The sequence below is a fragment of the Cupressus sempervirens genome, chromosome 1, assembly GCF_028749045.1.
Source record: "Cupressus sempervirens isolate cs-2001-9-10 chromosome 1, ASM2874904v1, whole genome shotgun sequence".
NCBI lineage: Eukaryota > Viridiplantae > Streptophyta > Pinopsida > Cupressales > Cupressaceae > Cupressus > Cupressus sempervirens.
The window spans coordinates 851,223,467-851,244,047 of record NC_143118.1 but is presented as its reverse complement, the minus strand read 5'-3'; positions in this window follow the sequence as shown (position 1 = coordinate 851,244,047).

The following is a 20,581-nucleotide window of genomic DNA, read 5'->3' as shown; positions in this document are numbered from 1 at the left end:
TAAGCTAGGATATGATCTTATAATTAACTCACAAAGATGGGATAATATTGCTATACCCTTGGATCTATGCTGGGATTCAACATGCCTACCTAAGGTTGGTATCTTTCTTTGGGCAGCAACTTAGAATCAGACTTTTACAATTGATATCTTCTCTAAAATGGGATTTGAAGGACCAACCAAATGTAGTCTATGCAAAAATGATTTTGAAGATATGGAGCGTATTTTGTTTAAGTGCCCCTTTGTGCAAGACTGTTGGTATTGGGTTAAGAATAAATTGAATTGGACTTCCCTTTTACCTTAGGATATCGAGGGATTTCTTAGGGGTTGGCCAATCAAGAATGGGATAAGAATCTATGAGAAATTATGGAATATTGCACCTGCAATCATTATGTGAGAAATATGGAAGGAAATAAATAGATGAATATTTCATTAGTAAGATAACTTTTTTCAATAAAATCCAGGCAACCATCACAGAAGTTATGAATTGCCATCTTAGCAACACACCCAAGGCGGAAGGTACATTCCTAGCATGGGATGAGAATATTAGGAAAATTTGGCTTCATTTGATTAATCCTCCCTTACTTTATCTGAAAAAGGATAATATAGCCAGGAAAGAATGTAAATGGGTAGCACCTTTGATAGGATGGAAGAAATTAAACTTTGATGGAGCTTCTAGAGGGAATCCTGGGAAAGCGAGATTGGGCTATATAGTTAGATCAGAAAACAGAGATTAGATATTAAAATGAGCTAAACCATTAGGTAATGTAACTAATAATATAGCTGAATTGGAAGCATTAAAAGAAGGATTAAAATTAAGCATAAAAAAGAATATTAAAAAGTTAATTATTGAAGGTGATTCACAAATTATGCTAAATGCAATTAGAAAGTGACAAACACCAAATTGGATATTAAATGCTAAACTAGAAAGTGTACTTAATATTATAGATCAATTTGAGTAGATTAGAATACAAAATATTTATCGTGATGGGAATTTAGAAGCTGATAAATTGGAAAATAAAGGAGTGAAGGGAGAAGACTTCATATATTTAGCAAAACATAATTAAGTTAAGAAGAGTACTAATATTAGAGCAAAGGACAATTTAGTAGAAATATGATGCACCTTTATTAGAAGTAATTATTAGACAAACATTCATAGCGAGAAAACCTAATTACATTTAGAAGACATCTGAGAAACAATAATGAAACAGTAAGTATAGTCTCTTTTAGTATATCTCAATAATTCCACACAAATATGAGTAGGCATCAATCAATGCTTAACAACCCATGAGTTGCCATCTATTATTTAGGGCTCATAATACTAAATCTTTTTACGACTCTTCTTTCTTATCAAATCCCATTATTTCTCTATGAGCATGGAGTCTACTATTGCCCTCTTTCACACTCTAGAAGTGAGGACAATGGCGTTCAGAGGGGCTGTCAAATAGGAGAGGTGGAATAGGATCCTTAACTAGATAGATGGTGTTTCTAGGTTTGTAATCTCCTGAGCAATTGGGGAGAGGTTGTTTAATTATTCTTCTCTTAAACTCATAAGTATATGATAAGAATAAGAAGAATCAATAAACATCTAAAATTATTGAATTTAGTTAATATAATTTTGATTAATCTATTCATTCAAACTAGATAAGGACCCTGAATATCTAATCCACTCTAAGTATAAACTGTAAATCAAGTAGGTAATGGGATGAGATTCTAGATAAGATTCACATAGAGCATATTATAATTTTTTCTGATTAACTCTATTGGTACACTTTAGGATTCTAATTGTATGAAGAGTCTATTAGTATGTTGATTGGTATCTTTACTACTCTCATTTTTATGATCACATTGAATTGGTACTAATCCCATATTGGAAGATAGTTGTATCTTGTCATGCAGATGGCAGATGAATTAATTCTTCATGGCAGGATCCTTGCTAAGTTTTGTTTGGAACCTTGCCACTTTCCAGTTTTATGTCCCCTTTTTAAAGAATGTCTATGTACTTGCTTCATCAAATTTTGTATTAACCTATATGAAGCTTCATATAAATTGGGGTATGCCCCTTTTATACTTTATAATATAGGACTTCGATCCTGGGCACGACTGGAGATTTTCTTGCTTCGTTCTTTCCTACCAGTGCCCGCTTGAACGGAAAATTTTGTAAATTTAATTTAATTTATTCAATATAATACAAGGCTTCGGTCATTTACTGATAAAAAAATAGAGTTTATTATTAAAATGAAACTCCTAAATAAATTATTATTAAATTAAATAAATATAGTTTTGCCAAAAATAAAACTTTAATTAAATCTTTTAAATTAATTATTTTATTTTATTAATTTATCAATTAATTAAATATAATTAAATAATGATTTTTTTAATAAAAAAATCGCATTAAATTAAATAATTAAATAATATTTTAATTTGATTTAATTATAACTGAAAATCATAACAGACCCACAAATCCAAATAAGAAAACTCATTATAAAGATAAAGTACTAAATCAAACTCAGGGGTTAAAAATCATAAATTCACATCACTTGACACATTCAAAAGGGTAAATAACTAAGATACTTGTTCTACTTTCTAGGACAATTGGCTTAGGGTTAAGATTTGGACTCAAGAACTATCTCCCCTCTTTACCATTGAGATACAATGATAGTGCATGATTACCCTAGTAGTTCAAGGAAGTTGATGCCTAGTACTTGCAATCTGCATAAAATTTGAGCATGTACATATACATATAAATCAAAACTAAACATGCAATGGTGGGGAATGGTGCATTATGTAGATACCAACTAGCAGGTGACTAAAACTCCCTCCCTTAACCACATTAGAAATATCAAACATAAAGTAAAACATACAAGTACACCATACACATGCAAGTATGAGGTAAGTAACCATAGAAACTGCATAAAAATCATCCATCTAATTATCATCATGAAATACTAAAATCACTATAAGAACATAAATACATCATCATCAAAATAATCATGAACATAGAAGATAACTGAGTATCAAGTAGCTCATCAAATATTAAAACTAAGTATGAAATAACATCCAACCAAATCTGGTAACTAAGTATCGCTAATCATAAAACACAATCATAAAACCAACCTAAAAGAATCTAGCAATCCAACATGAAAAGTAAACTAGGGGTAGGCATTACACACATTATATGCAATGATTTAATGTAATGTCTATTCCTAGTTAACTTTCCATGTTTATTGTTGAATTCTTCCAAGCCAACTTTATGGTTATATTTTATGATTTAGTGGTACTCAATTACTTGATTTGATTGGATGTTATTTTAGACTCAGTTTATATATTTGATGAGCTACTTGATACTTAGTTATTTCATATGCTCACGATTACTCTTTTGATGATGATTCATGTATGTTCATATAGTGATTTTCAGTTATCTCATCATGATAGTTAGATGGATGATTTATATGTAATTTTCTATGGTTATTTATCCCTTACTTGCATGTATATGATGTACATGTATGTTTTACTTTATGTTTGACATTTTTGATGTGATTGAGGGAGGGAGTCGTAGTCACCTGCTAGATGGGATCTACATGATGCACCACTCCCTATCATTGCCTATTTACTTTAGATTTATATGTATATGTACATGCTTAGCTTTTATGTAGATTGCAAGTACTCGGAATCAACTTCCTTGAATTGCCAGGATGAGTGTGTCCTATCACAATATCTCAATGGTAAAAGAGGAGAGATAGTTTTTGAGTCCAAATCCTAACCATAATCCAATTGTCTTAGAAAATATGACAAGTATCTGAGTTATTTACCCTTCTGAATTCATCAAGTGATGTGAATTCATGATTTTGACCCTTGAGTTTGATTTAGTACTCTATCTTTATTATAAGTTTTCTTATTTTGATTTGTGGGCCTGTGATGATTTTCAATTATAATTAAATCAAATTAAAAGATAATTAAATGATTTAATTTAACAAAAAAGTATAAAGAATTTTTTTATTGTATTTAATTAATTGAGAAATTAATTAAATAAAATAATTAAATTTAAAATATTTAATTAAAGCTCTAATTTTGGCATAATTATATTTATTTAAGTTCTTGATAATTTATTTAGGAGTTTCATTTTAATAATAAACTCTAAATATTATTATTAGTTGAATTAATAAATATATTATTAAAGATGTCTTATGATTTAATGAGAGAGAGAGAGAGAGAGAGAGAGAGAGAGAGAGAGAGAGAGAGAGAGAGAGAGAGAATAAATTTGGTAAAGTTTAATTTAATTAAAATGCAAAAAGTTTGCACATGAAATTAAAATAAAATAAAATAATAAAGAAAAGGGTTCACATGATTGTAAAATTGAAACGCTAAAGGGGGAAAGTTCTTTATTGAGAAATTAGAGCTCATTTCTCCACACAAAGGTTTGGATGAGCAAATTTTCAAGAAGACGAGAATTTCTTGTGAGCTTTGAGCATCCATCTAGTTAGCATCAGATTGAGGTAGGATGTTGTTGAGTTTTGCCCAGTAATTTCCCCTTTGAAATTTCTCTATCTTCTCTGTGTTTGTATGGATCTGTTTTTAGAATTTAATTCAGGTTGAAACCCTTGTGTAAAAATTTACTATTCTTTGAAAACGTCTATGAACCAATTTAAGATTGGAAACTCTTGTTTGAGAAATTTGGTGATTTGTAATTGGATTGTTAAAATTGGGATGAGGGTTTGGAAAAGAATACCATAAATTAAATTTACAAATTTGATATTTTTAATTTTTTTCTTATCAGATCTATTATGGAAATTTATTTTTTTTTTTAAAATATAATAATAATTTTTTGGATCAATTTTTTTTTATAAAGTTACTACCTCCCTGTGTCAGGATTGGGTATTTTGTGTATTTGTTGCCTTCCTTGGATGTGGTAGTCATTTCTCAAGCTCCCTCTCCAAAATCGAACCCTAATTCTTTGTCGCCTATCACCACCATGGTAGGCCTCTATCCTACCATTGAAAGTTGATAGGGTAGAAATTTGAATGAAGTGTCGCCAGCATAAAGGTTGTGCGATTTATCAAGTTATCATGAATTACCAGAATAGCAGGTGAAGCCATGCTGACCTTTTACCTAATAAATGCATTCCTTCTAAGAGTCAGGATTTGGTGCACGTATTAGCTCTAGAATTATTGTGATTATCCAAGTAGCAAAGTACCATCAAAGAAACTATAACTGATTTAATGAGTCATCTGCAGTTTCACAATCTGAAATAGTTCATACTTAGACATGCATGGCTTAATCTTTGAGACAAGCATATGACTACTGGCAGGATCGACCAAGTATATATATATATATATATATATATATATATTATAATTACCACAATAATTGATAATTAATGTGATAACTATATTGTATATATATAAATAAAATTGTAATTTGTATTGGAAGGGCATTATTTTTATTTTTATTTTTATTTTATAATCAGATAAAATAAAAAATATTTATAAAAAATAATTTGAAGGGGGATGGGGCCCACCAAAACGCCACCCACCCTACGACTATTTTAAGCAGGTCGCACGATATCTTATTGTTGTCATAGTAGCAGTGACTTATGAAGTCAGCCAGCAAGCCTTAAACGCTTATGTATATGCGATTTTTAAAAATTTAATAAAATATTTATTAAATAAAGTTTTAATATATAGTTTTACTAAATTATTTAAATTAATATGTAATATTATTAATAATTAATTATTATTATATTATTATTAAATTAATAATTATTTTTATTAATAAATTAATTAATATTAAGGTCTTCAGTTTGAATTCACTTAACACATAAAATAATAATTAATTACAATTATTAATCTAGGTTTCGATCATTTATCAATCAAAATAAATTTAATATTTAATATTTATTTTATTAATAACTTAACATAATAATTGTTATTATTTAATTAATATTATTTTTAAAAAATTAATATTATTTATTAAAAGAATTAGTTTTATAGTTTTCGGTAAGTTGTATTATTTTAAAAATTTAAGAAATTATTTTAATGAAGTTTGGATTTTATTAAGCGATAGTTTATTTTTATATAAAAATTTGGGTTTTTATCTTTAGATGATTTTGAGGACATTGTCAAGTCTTTTGGAGATTTTGTGAACTCAAAAACCTTAACAAGTATGACACTTTGAAAGAATGAAAACTTGAAACCCAATAGTGAAAATTGAACTTTTATGTTTTCAAAACCTAATGAATTATAAAAGCTATTGTTATGAACTTTATGTGATGTGTGGTTTACTCATGTTGGTCTTGGATTTGACCTAGTATGTTGACCAGTCAAGATGTTTACTAGAGGCTTGGGGGATTTTGTTCTATGGTGATGTTATATATGTTTTGGTCACAATCTTTTATACCCGACCATTATGATGTATTCACATATTTCTATGATGAATTTTGACTAGTTGTTTTTTAATGCTTTCTGGTTGCTTGTATAGAACTGAGGTGAATGGTGTGATTTTCTTAGTGTAACCTTTGAATTTTGATCAATTGTCTTTTGATGTTTTCCAGTTGCTTGGATAGAATTGAAGTGATTATTGTGGCTTTCTTATTGTAACCTACGAGTTTTCAATCATTTTTCTGTTGATGGTTTCCAGTTGCTTGTATAGGACTGAGGTGAATATTGTGATTTGTCTTTAGGTTCTTTCTAGTTGCTTGTAAAGGATTGAGGTAAAGATTGTGATTTGATGAGTTGTACTTTTCATGAGCTTATTGTAGGTAATCTATGTGTATGTTGGGAAGTGGCTTGCAATGGAGGCTAAAGCCTTAAAGTGGTTGCTTGGGTAACCCATTGTAAGTTGTTTTAATGACTAATAACATTTAATTAAATGGGTTTAAAATGAATTAATAAGAGTTAGTGTTTTTCTTTACCCATGCCTCGAGTGCTAGTACAGGCTAAGATGGGAGAAGAGAGGATGCTTGGTTGCGACCTTGCCTCATTAGTATGCATTGTTTGTACGAACGGATATTGAAGCCACATAAAGACACTAGGGGGCTAGAGTCCAGAGAGGTTGCCAGGGTAACCTTAGAGTTGGTTGATGCAATGACACTTGCCTGCTTACATGGTAGATTTTCTACGTGTCTTTTTTGCCTCTAGATTTAGATGTTACTTGTGTCTTGGTACCTTTGAGATAGATTGCTATCATAATTTCTTTGACCTATATGTTGGTTATGACTTGTGGATTGATATTCGTATGGGACTTGAGATTATCTCTTTAGCACAGTGGGAGTGGGCCATTTAGGTTCCACAAGGTTAGGGTGGTAGTGTTTCTTATGTTATTGAGATTTGATACTTGGATTTCGTTGCTAGATGTACTTGTGTAGTTGTTCTTTTCATTGTGATCTTGTGTTTTTGTTGGATGGTTATATCCACTTACAATGTACTTGATTATTAGATATCTTGTGAGATGATGTATTTTATTCATGATGTATATTCTTTGAGCTTTTCATACCCTGTGACTTGTACAACAGATGATTGTGCATTTTGGTTATGCCAAGTGGCATCTTATGTAATTTGTATATTATTTAATTGAATTTGTACTTGTGGTTATTCTGTAATGTGGATTCATTATGTATCAAAATTAGCATTAATAAAACTTATATATGTGATTCAATGTCATGGAACCCTTGAGAGATGTAATTTGTTTATGGATGGTTGTATGTTTGTGAATTATTGCTTCCGCTATGTTCTATCTTATTATTTTAATCTTTAAAAAAAAAGTTTGGCAAACTTAGTGAAACTTTAGGTTAATTTCTTTTGGGTTCCCTGGTGGGACATTACATTTAAAGCTAGGACAAGTGAAGCATACAACTATCAACATAGAAAAATCATTAGAAATAACACATAAGAATCACTATAAACCCTAAACAACAACTCAAGAAACAATTTATAAATTTCTATTAATATTTCCTCTATTTTTTTTGAAACCCACATAAATGCCAACTTGTAAACGAACAATGGAAGTAGATGTTGAGTAAATCAACAATGCCCACTATTTATTTCACATATTCTTTAATTATTTATTTCTATCACATTATACGTAGTGATTTAATGGTGAAATGTGCGAAACCTACAACTCAACCCTCAAAAACCACTTTATAAAATGAAAAAATTGTGATTACACCACCACTCAAAGTTTAAATCATAGTGCATAAAATGATCTAGATAAATATGTCAAAGACAGTGATAAACACAAAGAAACCCTCATATTTAAGTCAAAAAATGGAAGAACCAATAGAGATTCACAAAAGGCACAACACCAACAATGTACAAAGGTAACCATTTGTTCAATTTTTATTTTATCACATTACATACAATGATTTTGAACTAAAAGGATTGAAACATACAACTAACAATGCCTAAAAATCATCACAAGAGCTATTTGAATGATAAATAACGATAAGATATTGCTACTTTGTGATTTCTCACATCGTAGTAGAAGAACAATGTTAAGTGAAGACAATGAGATAAAAGTGGTGAGACATGTTTGCGGGAGTGCTTCCAAATAGTTTGCAGTGATGAAAATAAACCAAATTAAGGTTCCTTCACCTTAGTAATTGGATAACTCGTGAGTGGCAATGCAACATTCAATGAACATACAAATGTGTTAAGGTGATTAAGTATAGGGTTATGTGTGCTTAAGTGGGTTGCTCTGATAGGTGTAATAAGAATGAGTTTTGATTAGCCCTAAAGACAATGTATTTTAATAAAATTGACCCCTTCACCACCTTTTATACCTAGTTGGTAGGTTCACATTATAAATAGTTTATTCATTGATGCTAAAGTGATTATTAATTGAAGATTTTTTTTTTGAGCATTAATGTGACGACTATTTTGGGGGTTTACGTGTTTGGCTCTTAGGCAGCATTTGAAATGACACTTTTCAACCACTTCATAGTCTATGACCTCTACAGAGAGATCCAAAATGTCCAAATGCCAAAACCTTAGCTTTAAGCTCTTGAGTCACCTAAAATATACATTGAAAAATCAACATAATTTGATTTACATTTTACAAAATCTAAATACACAAAATTAACCTAAATAGCTACTAAGGCTTTTTACCTACATATACTTTTTAAACAAGAGATTCAAAGAAGCAAACCCACCATTGAAACAAACTCACCTAGCCATCCCACCTCTATTATAACACCATGTTCCCATGTGGTTGCTTAACTCTGTTTTATGCTTAAATTTAAGCAGCAGAGTGTTCCTATGGAGAATTAGAATCATGGAAAAAGGATAATATTGAATCTTTTCTGACTTTTATGGAGCATCTATCATTTAGGGAATGAAAATAAGTTATGAAGGAAAAGGAAGCTCAAAATAAACATTGGTTGCTTATTGAAAAAGCTCCATTTGTCATCATAAATTTACTTCCCTACCTCTCTTTTTTGTTTCTAAATTTTATTTTAGTTTTTTATTCACTAAAATTTCTATCCAATTTTTATTATAAAAATAATATTAAAATGATCAGCAACAATAGTTACAACTGCATAGGACCATAAGCTGCCCAAAATACTCCTAGAAATTCTATTTATGCTTCTGAGTGAGATTGTGTATAAGTTTATCAACATCAATCTTTCAAACCATACTCAATGATCCATCATCAGGATGAGAGAGCTAAGAAAAGGATCATACTCCTATAAATACTAAATAGCAGCTACATGGGACCGTAAGCTACCCAAAATAGTCATAGAAATACTAAATAACAGCTTCATGAGGCCTTGCTCTAAAAAATATATATCTCTCATATTGTAATTGTTGTGGTTTTCACAACACATGCCCCATTTCTCCTAGAAATGGGGACCTCCTACTTTATTTTTTGGCTTTCCAGAACCTTAGTCTGGGGTTTGAGTCTTTTTTCTAGTGTTCTGGTCAAGACTAGGTCCCAACTAGAAAACCTTAGTCTCTGAAAGTCAAATTTCTAGGGGGAGAAGTCATTTTGCTTAGAAAAAAGGCACATTAGTACACCTAACCAGGTGTGCTAGTGCACTAGAACACATAGAAAGTGCTCAAAAAAGGTAGGTGCACAATAGCACTATAACGCACCACGCAACTGCGTACCCCCCAAACAACTATGTAGGGGCCCAAGTCTATAAAACCCTGGGACCCTCTCCTTCCTTCCATCTTATTTTGTCTTCTCTAGCTCTCTAATGCACAACACTACACATATTTAGGTGTGCATCACCTCCCTTTTCACCTAAAACCAAACAAGCATTAAACATTAAAAAAGGTGCACATCAACGCACCTATCTAGGTGCGCTAATGTGCACCGCCTTCTCTATGAAATCCTAACACAAAACATTTTTAAAAACTCAAAAAAACTTAAACAAGAACATCAATTTAAGGTCTACAGTAGTGCACCTAATTAGGTGCACTATTATGCACCTTAAATGCTAAAACCTTTCTATGCCAAAGTGATCATAGGGTGTGCATCAATGCACCCCACGAGGTGCACTACTGTGCACCCTATATTGGTGACTAGTCATAGTATAAAGGTGCACCTGGCCTAAGTGCACCCTTTTTTTGTAAAAAAAGAGATCAAATTAGGGTTTTAAGAGGTTTTTGTGTGATTAGGTTTTCCATTGTTTTCCTGTGTTCATATTAGGGTTTGATTTAATCATTTTTTCTCCAACTCCAAACTAATGGACATCATTTTTATGCAAATTCAATGGCATCTTCATCATCCTCCCTAGCTACAAATATGGTACCAAAGCCCATAGTATTCAAGTTTCAAGGTGTTATGACCAAATCATGATTTCAAGACAACTAATCAGAGATCTGGGACACTAAATTAGGTCACATAGATTTGGGCGCATTTCTGACATTATGCAATAAACCCACAGAAAGATCATCGATGATATCCACATTGATCCAATCTGGACTAGTTAATGAGGCATCACATCTAGTTTTAGTGTAGTCCTTAGAACTGGTCATGACACTAGTAGAGAGATATGTTCCCGAAGAAAGGGTCATCAAGAGCATAACTGGAGAGATCGTCTTGGATCTCCAACCAAAAAATATAGAGAAGGTGTTCCATCTTCCAAGGGTGGACCAATTTATCAAATTGACCTATCACCAAGCTGAGAGATGGTACAAGGAACACATCGATGAAGCTTTTGAGATCATACAATCATCATATCTCATCGAGAAGACTCCTCTAGGGCAAAAAGCAAGTAAAGTTGACATGACAAGAGGATACATGAAAGAGGATATTGGATATTTGATCATACTCTTGAGAAGAGTCATGGGTTTGCTCACTTCTGGGCATTTGAACATATGGAAGGTCAATTTCATTAAGAATATCAAAATGTCAAAGATGCCAATTGATTGGGCTTCTATTCTTAGCGAGAACTTGGGTGAGCAGCTGGTGGCAGTTAGGAATAATTGTAAATTTTATATGACATCGTATTTGGTATACCTACTAGCTACGAGGGCAACAAATTATCTAGGGCTCTATAAGAAGGGTAGCATGCAGGATGCGACACATGGACCTATATTGTATATCCTTAGCTAGTAAAGAAGAAGCTTCTAGAGCAAAGTAAGGAATATAGGATTGTGAATGATGCTTTTATATTCGCAATAATCTGGTTCATAGAGGGGGATTATGTGAAAAGGATGTCACAAGAGGCAGCTGCCAAGATATCAGAAGTTGGGGCCTATTACATCGAGTTCTAAACATTCACATATTTGAGGGTATCAATTACAACTATCAACCCTAAGAAGCACCCTAGGTATCCTAGTGACAAACTCATTCTATTGGAGATCACTCAACAACTCTTGTTCGCATATGATAGAGTCAAGAAGCAACACAAAATATGTTGGATATGACATATTACCATAGGACCTTTCAGTATGCTATGAAGACAAGACATTCCATCTTTTGAGTTTGAATAGGATCAATATCCCTTAGAAGAATGTAATTCTCCATGGCCCTACTTTGATAATATCGAAAGAGTGCAACATCTAACTGGTAAGACATTTCAGCACGAGGATGTGATTGAGGATCACTAGATGAATGCAATAGATGAGTACGATGTCCACATAAGGGATTACTGTAGGATGACTTTGCATCTAGCAGAGAGTGCTTTGAAGGTGAAGATTCCATTAAAGATTGTGCAACAAGATATGAAGGATCTTCTCGATCCATTGTTCAACAGGGACAAGATTGGTGATAGGCCTATTATGAATGTTGAGATTGACAAAGAAGAGAACTTAGAAATTAATCATAGGGTGAGGCATGTCATCAAATTGATGAAGGAATAGATCAAGAAACCTTTCAAACTTGACCCAATTCCTCAAACAGTAGTCTTCCATGCTCAAGCTTTCCCAGCTAAAGGTCGAGGAGCTAAGGTCATAGCGCCTACAGTCACAGCCCAGTTGCCAATGAGTCCTGAGATGGTACACCAACTAGATAGACCAGCAGGATATTATAGGGCACAAAAGGGTAAATGAAAGAGGAAGAGAACTTCTCCTCAATAGGTTGAGCCAGAAAAGGAAGCAACTCAGGCACCTCTACAAAAGGAAGAAGAAAATGCACAAGGGCTAGAAAATGTGAAAGTTGCACAAGCCCAAGAGGATCCCTAAGTGCCACCAACTGAATAAGGCCAAGGAGAAGTGGAAACTAAAATACAAGAGGTATCCTCACCTCAACAAGTAGAACAAGCCTCCCCTCTAGCACCTCAAAGAAGAAAGATCAAGACTTTGGTAAAGAGGAGGCAAAAGGTCATTAGTAGAGTGATTCCTTTTCCATCAGTCCCTGAACCAATCCCTGAAGAAGAGGAAAAAGAGGATGATGAGGATGAAGAGGATAACCTGAATTTAAACTGAAGGACTCATCTCACAAGAGCTATAGAGTTATAAAGGAGAAGAAGCTCTACGATCACACCACCATCTATCCATGATAAACCCATTCAGACTACCACATTAGAAGATGAAATGTAGTAGTGGATAGATGAGTAGGATTTTGAGGGCACTGATGTCTTTCAAATGTTAGATTTTGATTTTATGCCTATGGGTACTAAATTGGTCGGGAATAAGATAAGAGACACTTCAAATAATCAACCTCAATAAGAGGATTGGAGTCAATTGTCATCCCAAATACAAGGACCTGAGGTTGCTTCATCATCCATAGTACAAATCACATTTTGTGTAGACAAGGGATTAGCTACCCCTCTTCCTCTAAGTACAAAAGGAGAACAGGTGTAGGTAGAACAAGAGGAAGAGCCACAACAAGCATCTATTGAGGAAGTGTCAGAAGAAGAGTAGATAAGTGAGCAACCTCAACAAACTTCCCAAGACACCAAGGTAAGGACTATGAACTCTATAGATACATAACTCCTAGTAAAAATCTTGCACAAAAAGAGAGGACTCCAAAAAGGGGAGATAAGGGAAAAGGCATAGCAGAATAGACTCCTTCATCCTCAAAAGACAAATTTCCATTAGAGCATATCCCAAGGTGGCTGAGGAAAGAAGTTATAAGAAATAAGAAACATCAATTCACTATAGAGGAGGAAGATAGGATGGAATTAATTGAAGTCCTAAAGAAACCTAAATCATCCCCAAAGGATGCACGGGCATTAGCCTTTGTCATTAGTGATCAAAACTAGGACCTATTTGCTCACGTACCTATCCCTCCTCTGCATTCCAATGTTGAAGAGTTGACTCCATGAAATTATCAGATCAAGAAGGTTATGCTTGGGAAGCCAACCTTGGATACTACTAAACTAATGGTTACAACAAGGATTAAAGAAGTATTCAGGAGCTTAGAACAGGATAGGGTGGAATTAATAACACTTCGATGATAAAATGAAATCCTAAAGGGATATCTAAGAAAATTTGTTGGTCTCCTAGATCCTACAAACCTTGAGGAAACCTTAAATGCAGCAATCGAGAGAAGAGATAGGGGTATGGGCCAATTGGATCCATTTTTGAAAGCTTGTCAGCAATGGCAAGAAAGTTTTGAGGAAAAGGGTGTATAGATCATTCAAGGAAATATGAATTTGTTACACGTTATGTAGGATAATACGGATAGGCTAGTCGCCATTTTGAATCAAGATTTTGGTCTAATGGATGAAGTACGTACCTGGGGGAAAGACTTGCAAGCATTACAGGCAATTAAAGGCCAAAGGTATTAGATGCTGATGGAGGTATATACAGCTAAGGAGTTAGACAAGATTGATGATTGGATTGAAAAGATTGTAGATGGTAATTAAGTAATGGAAACATTACATGCTAAGATTCTTAAGCTCAAGGATCAAACCCAAGAGCGAATTTTGGAAGTAGAGAGACATTATAGTGATGCATGTTTAGACATTTTTGAGGATGATTCTAAGGAGAAATACCAGTAGAGGTAGTAGTGAAGCAATTCTGAAAAAATTTGGAGGAGGATACTAATGATAATGATATCAGGCAGGCATTCAGGACGGAAGAGGCTTTATTAGAGTAGATGTAAAACTCAGAGATTTTGCAGAGACATGTATCTGTATACACTAATCTAATGTGCTAGAAATACTAATTCAATGAAAGCATTTACACATTAAACTAACATAACATATAAGAGAGACAAAGAGAAGACAAACTCAAATGAGAATGTGAGCCGTGGATAAGCTCTCTCAATGAGATTCTTCTCTTATTTTTGAGATGTGTCTATGTGTATATTGGGGATGTATGCTCAATTGCTTGCCCAAAGTTGCTTCAATGGTGGAGATGGGTAAATGAAAAATTGGTAGCTTTGTGAGCTCTCAATTTGGCATTATAAGGGTATGGGTGTGGCTTTTGGCTCTCAAAAGGGCATGATAACTTTACTCAAATGGTTGTTGTTGAATGGCTTGGGATGGGATTCAATTTATAGGCTAAGGGCTTGAGGGATGGAGGGCTAAGATGCAAGAGGAGATGAAGGCTTAAGGAGGGCTAGGACGCACTCAAAGGAGAGCACATGGATTGTGCTTGTTTAGCACCAATGGGAAGGTGACACTTGTCACAAGGAGGATGAGTGTGAGAGGGTAGGGTAAAGGGTTGGTTAAAGGCATGATGAGTGGGGTTGAGTATGTAAGAGAGATGTAAGAGGGATGAGTGTGGAAGAGGGAAGAGTGTGGAAGATGGATGTAAGAGTTGTGAGTGGGCTTGTAAGAGTCTTTTATGTTTTGTAAGAGCACTCATGACTTGGTGGTTGGGATTTTTGAGGGGAGACTTTGGTTTGGTTTAGGAAAGTCTTAAACTTGCTTAGGGAATGTGACAACATTAGGGGGTGGATTAGGCTTGGGTTTAGGATTAGCTTAAGTATGTTAGAGATGTGCAAGTGGATGGCATTAATGAGGGTGGGCGAGTTAGTGGCTAAGCTTGGTTAGTATGGGTGGATGGGGTGGATTAGGCTAAATGGAGGATTAGGGATAGGTTAGGGGTTTTTGGATTTGAGGATTTTATTTATCAAATAGATTTATTTAATAAATAGGGATTTTTTAAATTAGATAGAAGAATAGGATTTAATTGATAAATAATAGGTTATTTGATTTATCAATTAGGACTATAGATGATTAATTAAATTAATCAGCTAGGGGATGACAAAGGATTAATTAAATAAGAATTTAATTAATGATGCCTTTAGAGATAACTAAATAGGATTACTAAAGCGATGTAATCAAATTTAGGTGTCTACATTTTGCCCCTCTTTGACATAGTGTTGAGACAACACTATTTCAAAGAAGTTCGGGTGAAGACGACATGAGGAAGATGTTTTAGCAACAAGGTTGCCCCAGTCTCAGATAAGAAGAGGAGAGACTAGACTTAGATGATGCCCCCTCAAGAAGGCGACAGAGAGAGAAATGAGGCTCGACGGCTTCTTGAAAAGTATAAGAAATCGAGATGAGCAGAGACACAGATTGGCAAGGAGGAGCAGCTGAATTAGCTCAAACTCTCACTACGGGAGAATGATAAAGGGAAATTAGAGGCACAATAGTAAAGCAAGCTTAAGACTTTCCAGGATTGGGGGGAGGATGGAGGAGCAGAGCGCTATAAAAGGAATCCATGGTAGGGAGATGGATGATGGAATGATAAAGCTGATGCAATAGGATTTCAAAGAGTCAGATTGGTGAAAGATGGGTTTCAGAGATCCCTAGGACTAGGATTGTGGATCTCAAAAGATGAGGCTTCGTGGATTGATTTGATTGGTGGATCCCTAAGACTAGAATTGTGGATCCCTAAAGCTAAGCGTGAGGAGTGATTCGAAGAGATACTGATGCATAAGCTAGGGTAGGAGCGACAGATGCAAGATATGGATGGGGGATAATGGAGATGAAGGGATTCCATTGAAGCTTTTTGAGCGGGGGGATACTTCAAAGAGAAGTACCACCATGTAGTTGAGCACCAGATTTGCTATAGGACTGTTGGTTAATTGCCAAGGTTACTAAGAACATCTAGGCCTTTTCACCAACCGTCCAGAGGATTGACGAACTGACTCGAAACAAACACGCAAGGATTGCCCCAGTATCACACATGAATCCCAGAGGAAGCACCATGGAAACGATACTGGGTAACCCACAAGCAGAAAAAGAAAATAAGCAAAAGACATGATCAAGACCTTACGCTCTGATTGCCCCATTCGCAACATACCATGATATGGAAGATCATGGAAACCTTGAGGAGGGAACAAGGAGATTGCTTGGAAAAGATATTTTCAAGACCCAAAAGGGAAGATCCCAAATCAAAATAAAGTGAAAATCCAAAAGAGAATCGTTTGCCAATGAAATGGGTAGGACGAGGTACTAACGGACCAAGATCAGACATGAGGAAAGCTATATCCTACAAGGACCTATCAGAGAGCACCTAAGCTGGTGGATTTGGATGAGTGATGCGTCTGGCAAGCTGAACTAAGAAGGATAACACTTTGGTGACAGAAAATCTAGCTAAAGGATGCATTGGAATAGCTAACCAAGGTGTGCGATGTGTGCAAGATGCTGATCAAGGACGAATTGACACGAATGCTAGATAGATACAATGGTACTAAGCTAAAGAGGATGTACAAGTTGACGGACCAAGATATGTTACAAATGTAAAAGTTTGTTCATGTTTTTGGTTTTGTGAGATGGAAATGTTCGTGAAGGGTGGGATGTTTGTAATAGCTTATAGGTGGATAGGTAGATGGTTTGCAAAAAGCTTAAGTGAAAATGGGGTTCTTTGTGTGCATGTGATAGGATACAAGATTATTTACAAGCTAGAATATGGTACAAGCTTTGGACAAGATTCAGATATACAAGGTATGGTACAATATTTACAAGGTATAATACAAGCTTTGGTACAATATTTTACAAGTTGTATAGGAGGTATTTACAAGCTCCATTAGATTTTGGATATTTGGTTGGAACACCAAGGGAGCAAGCAAGTGTTTTATGGGATGGTGGGTGGATGGATGAGGGATAGGATAGTGATAGATAATGGATTAGTCTTTAGTACTCAAGGCGCCTGAATTACCAGGTTTTCACCAAGGTACCTATCTAAGGCGCTTGAATTGCCAAGTTTTCACCATTGGATGCTTATTTCTCTTTACTATTTTTTTAAAAATATTTTTCAGAAGCTAGGTATACCAAGGATCTTCAAGCATAGAACTTCTTGAGATGAATGATGTTAGTAGGATCATTCAAGAGTTCTCCTTCTAGTGTAGATAACTAATAGGCTCCGGAGCCAAAGGAGGCAGTGACAACATAAGGACCGAGCCATGTAGGTTCAAACTTGCCTTTCTTTTCTCGATTTGCTTGGACTTTCATGTTTTCTTTGAGGACCATGTCACCTGGCTGAAAGTGTCATGGGAGCACCTTCTTGTTGAAATTCCTTTTGAGACGAGTTTGGTAGACTGTGAGATGGTCATAGGCTTGTTGTCTCTTCTCGTCTAAGAGATCTAGCTGGGTGAGCCGAGCTACTCTGTATTCTTCATCTGATATTTTCCCTTGCAAAGATATGCGCAATGAGGGAAGTTCAATCTCTATGGGTAGTACCGCTTCAGCACCATAAACCAGGGAGTATGGAGTTGTGCCTATGGATGTACGGAAGGAAGTTCGATAGGCCCATAGAGCCAGATTTATTTGTAGGTGTCAATCGCGACCGGAATCATTGACAACTTTCTTTAGGATTTTGAGGAGGGTTTTGTTAGTTGCCTCTGCCTGGCCGTTACCTTGTGGGAAATATGGACTAGAAAATTGGTGATGGATGCAGAGGGAAGTGCATAATTCTTCCATGTTGAGATTTTCAAAGTTACCTCCGTGATCAGTGAAGATGGTGGATGGGATGCTGAAGCGGCAAACAATGTGGTATAAGATGAACTTGGAGACTTGAACTCCTGTAGCTGAGACTAGGGGGACTACTTCCACCCATTTAGTGAAATAGTCTGTAGCTATTATTATCCATTTATGTCCATTAGATGAGAGAGGTGTGATAGTTCTAACTAGATCAAGGCCCCAACAAGCAAAAGGCCAAGGTGGTGCAATAGGCTGTAGATCTTGTGCCGGAGCGCGCACAAGATTTGCGTGTTGCTGACATGGGAGACACTTTCTGACAAAGTCACAGGAGTCTTCTTCAATGGTAGGCCAATAGTAACCTACTCTAAGGATTTGTTGTGCTAGGACAATACCACTTGTGTGGGCACCGTAAAGTTCGGAATGCACTTCTTTTAATGCCATCGCGGCCTCGTTTTCATCTAAACATCGAGAGAGGGTATCATGATAACCCTGACGATATAGGGTATTGGCTATGATGACATAGCAAGATTATTTTTGAATAAGGTTCTGGTGTTGGGTGCGTGTGAGGTGAGGGGATATGATACCATCGTTAAGGTAAGCGTGAATTTCATGGTACCAAGGGGATTGGGGACCAACCAAGATACAAACACAGTTTGAATCCTCATTCGCATAGGCGGGTGTGAGGAGCTGCTCGACTAAAAATTCATACTGCGTAGCTTCTTGGGGAATTTCCAAGAGCGAGCCGATAGTGGCCATGGCGTCTGCTGCCTTGTTCTGCATTCGTGGCACTTGTGTAAACTGAAGCTTTGTAAAATGTTGGGTCAACTGATCAACTAGCTCTTTGTAGGGTAATAGCTTTTCGTCTTTGGTTTGATATTCATTTAGGACTTGCTTGATGATGAGCTGAGAATCGCCAAAGATTTGTAACTCAGTGATATTCCATTCTGCAGCTATCTTTAATCTTGCTATAAGAGCTTCATATTCTGCTATATTGTTGGTACTAGGAAATTGTAGCTTGAAGGCTTTTGGAATATAATCTCCTTGAGGTGTGACCAGCAATATTCCTGCCCCTGATCCATGAGATGTGTATGAGCCATCAAAATAGAGTTTTCATGGGGGTTGTTCTTCAATTAGACAGATATGCTCATTTGGAAAATCTGTGATCAAAGGATATGCATCTATTAGAGGTGCATCAAGTAGGTGATTTGCTATAGCTTGCCCTTTGATTGTCTTTCTATCCATATACTGGATGTCAAACTCACTTAGTAGCATAACCCATTTTGCTAGCTGACCTGTGAGTGTTGTTCTAGAGAGCATATACTTGAGAGGATCAATTTTGGAGACTAGTTGGATGGTATGACTTAGCATGTAGTGGCGAAGATTTTGAGTTGAGAAAACAACTGCCAAACAAGCTTTTTTCATAGGAGTGTAATTGAGTTCATAACCAACTAGGGTTCTACTAATATAGTAGATGGCTCTTTCTCTGCTATAATCATCATGTTGTGCTAGAAGTGCCCCTAGAGCAGTAGGTGTTGCTGATATGTACAAGATCAAGGGACAACCAGGAACTGGTGGAACCAAGATAGGGGGATTGGTGAGATATTGCTTGAGCTGATCGAAGCTACACTGACATAAAGGATCCCACTTGAAGTTCTCATCCTTCTTTAGTAAATGTGAAAATGGTGTACACTTATCTACAAGTTGGGAGATGAAGCACCAGACGGATTGAAGCTTTCCCTGAAGAGAGCGAAGCTGTCGCAATGTCTAGGGAGGAGGCATGTCTAAGATAGCCTTGACCTTCTTGGGGTCAATCTCTATACCTCGTTTAGAAACTATGAAGCCTAGAAGCTTGCCAGATGTGACCCCAAAGACACACTTCTTTGGATTTAGCATGAGATGATATTGGGCTAACCTATCAAAGACTTTCTCTAGGTCAGCGAGATGATCCATTAAGGTGTGAGATTTGACTAGGATATCGTCCACATAATCCTCCAAAATGCTATGGATAAGATCATGGAAAATGGTTGTCATAGCTCTTTGATAGGTAGCCCCAGCATTCTTTAGGCCAAAAGGCATCATGGTGTAGCAAAAGGTTCCCCAAGGGGTAGTGAATGTTGTCTTATGCTAATCCTCTTCTGCAATCTTTATTTGATTATACCCAAAAAATCCATCCATAAGGGACAGAATTTCATGTCCAGCTGTAAGATCTACAATCATATCTATGTTGGGCAAGGGAAAATCATCTTTTGGACAAGCTTTGTTAAGATCTCTGAAATCAGTGTAGATTCTGATGTCATCGGAAGGCTTAGTGACAGG